Here is a 3,288-nt window from a genome sequence, read left to right as displayed (position 1 = left end):
TCTCCCTTAATAGATTCTATTTCTCAGTCTATTTCAAATTAGAAATAAAATTGTGTAAATCAATTAGAGCATAAATGGATTTACTAATTGATATGTTGATTGTTGGAATTGGTACTATGACTTACTTTTAGGCTATTTCAACTAATTAAAATCATTAACTCTAGAATTTGTTGTGATTGATTTGCTGATGAGTATTTTAGGCTGTGAATATTTTGTTTTGGGTGCTTAAATGTATCAACCTATGATTGTGTTAAATTATTTTGTTCCTTGTTTTCTCTATATGGTGTATCTTGAATAATTGATTTTCTTTATCTTAATTAAAAATGGGCATATTTGGCTTGTATATTTGGTAAAATAAAAAATTTAATTTTATCTCTTCTTTATTTAAGGAAAATAATATCACTCTTCCTAGTTATTCTTATTTTGTTTATATTTGGTAATAAAATATTTTAAAATTTTTCAATTTGGTTCTATTTTAAATTAGAAAAATAGTATATTAATTGATTCCTTAAAATATTTCTTTACCTTATTGTCTTCCCCCTCTTTGTTGTATAAATAAGGTCCCCTTCCTTCATTATTTGAACATTCACTCACTCACTTTTTATCACAAGTATTGCTCATTCACTCTCACATTTTCATATTGACTCACAACTCAATACTCACATTCACTCTTACATGCTAATAATTGCTCATATACTCTCTGCTCTCTGAAAGAAAAATTAAGAATTTTCTACAAAATATTCAACTGCTTTCTTTGTTCTGTTGTTGTGGTTTGAAAATTTGTTAATACTTTACTGCTGATAAACTTTTTGCATAATTGGTTAGCCCTCTTTATTATTTAAATTTTGGTTTTGCATAATTATCATTGTTGTGTGTTTGAAACAAATAGGAAGCATCCAAGTTAGTTTCTCTATCCTTTCTCCCAATGTGTGGTAATATGTCTATGCCTATGCTTTGTCCTTTTCATTTCTCATGTGTGTTGAATGTTTATATAAAACTTATTTGTTACTATGAGTATTTTATATCACAATTATTTTTCCATTGTATATATGTTACATTATCCCTTCTAACAGGTTTTGAATTTAGAGTTCAAGATGTTTAAGAGTCGGCTAGAAGAAATTTCGAACGACGCTTCATTCATTTTAATGTTATATATATTTTTATTTGTTCTTTATTTTTGCTTACAATTTTTGTACAACTCTCTAACTCCATATATATATGAAATAAATTTAAGGGGATCATCTAAGGGGAGGGGAATTATGTGCAAACTTATTTGTGCTAGAAAACATGCATATAGGTTTGTAATTTATTTGACAATTCTTATTTGATAAAAGGACTTTAGATCCAACCATAAAATAAAATAAAATAATATAAAACAAATCATCTTTGCTTGATCATCTGGTTAATCTTGTTCAATTAAGGTTTAAACTATTTTTATTCAAATTGACGTGTTAAGTAATGGGTTATGACTAATTTGCTAAAATGTTAAATAAATAATTTGTGTGCATTTTACACAACGTTATTCATTGAATAAATTATGCCTATATAATTTATACGTTTATATGTCATTTGGAGTTAGAAATCATGCCTATAGACGTTATTTAAATGTGTTGACTTCTAAATCACTTCGAAATCCTGTTTATAGGAATCATCAACTAACTTTTAGCATCTTAATAACTGAATTGTTTCTTTTTACGTTGTCACTGCTTTTTTCCAGCATGTCATAATTAAACAAAAAATGAACTAATTTAACTGTTATATGCATAACTAAGAAAAAATCAGCATAGTAATACTTAAGTTGGAACTGTTTTAATGTATGCCCGTTTAAAACGTGCTTCATAATATATGACTTCCTGCATCAATAAATCAGCTACATCTTAATAAACTTCTACATCTAAATAAAGGACTGCCTAAGAAATATTTCTGCATAATCTGCTTTCTAGTTTTTTGCATTGTAATATTTTCTGCCAATTTTTTTTCCCAGCATTAATAACTAATTTGTAAGTATGTCACTGTTCCAATACAATTTTCTGTATTAATAACAAATTTGTTGCTGTTCTTAAAAAGTAATTTTCTACCTTAAATAAGTAAAATTCGTTGTTCTAAATAATTAATTGTCAGAATCCAAAATCACCGAGTCGTGATGAAATCTATGGTCCCAACCAATAGGTAAACCAATCAACATATTTCAACAAACTTAACTAACTAATGAGTTAAAAGACAACAATTAGCAAACTCTCCAACACTGAGTTCCTTATAAGTACGAAAGCGGAAAACTGAAAAAAAATACTACTCAAGAATCGGTGTCATAAGTACAAAAGTTTCTAAAATACGATAAAAGCCTGAAACTAAAATGACAAATCTAACATAAGGGATATCCTGTCTGAATACTGAATAACAGAATAAGTAAAAGATAGAGGAACGTGTGGGCCACGGAACATCCAAGCAGCTCACCACAACTCCAAGACACTCCAAATTCAGACTCAAACTTCTTCTCGAGATGTGCTCCTACTCGAAATCGAATCCGCACCACGAAGAGTGCAACAAGTGTAGTATGAGTACGAAACCGCATGTATCCAGTATTTCTCATTGACCGACAACGAAGAAGTAGTGACGGGAGTTTATATAAGAAAAATAAATTCTTAAATTATACAAGTATATATATTACACTTACTATTCAAGTTTCACCAATAAAGGTAATAAAATATCAAGTACTTTTCAACCACCAAATAAAAACATAATTGTCAAGAATTAATGATGTGATGAAATACGATGCAATATGATACCATGAAATGATATGTCACAGAATACCCAGTACTCACTCAAATCATATACGAAATCGCATGTACCCAGTATTTCTCATTGACCGACAACGAAGAAGTACTGACGGGAGTTTATATAAGAAAAATAAATTCTTAAATTATACAAGTATATATATTACACTTACTATTCAAGTTTCACCAATAAAGGTAGTAAAACATCAAGTACTTTTCAACCACCAAATAAAAACATAATCGTCAAGAATTAATGATGTGATGAAATGCGATGCAATATGATACCATGAAATGATATGTCTCAGAATACCAGTACTCACTCGAATCATATAATATATACCTAATAATTAATTACCTATCTCAATATATCAAAACTAGTATCTTAATTATATATATATATGAATAAAATAAGAATCAACCCCCCCCCCCCCTAAAAAAAAAAACCCAGATGAAACGCTGCTCCAACGTGACCATTTTTTTTTTTAAAAAAATCTTCCTAAAATCAACTTTTGTA

The sequence above is a fragment of the Solanum lycopersicum genome, chromosome 2 (assembly GCF_036512215.1).
Source record: "Solanum lycopersicum chromosome 2, SLM_r2.1".
Taxonomy (NCBI): Eukaryota; Viridiplantae; Streptophyta; class Magnoliopsida; order Solanales; family Solanaceae; genus Solanum; species Solanum lycopersicum.
The sequence above is the reverse complement of the archived record's forward strand: the minus strand, read 5'-3'. Positions refer to the sequence as shown.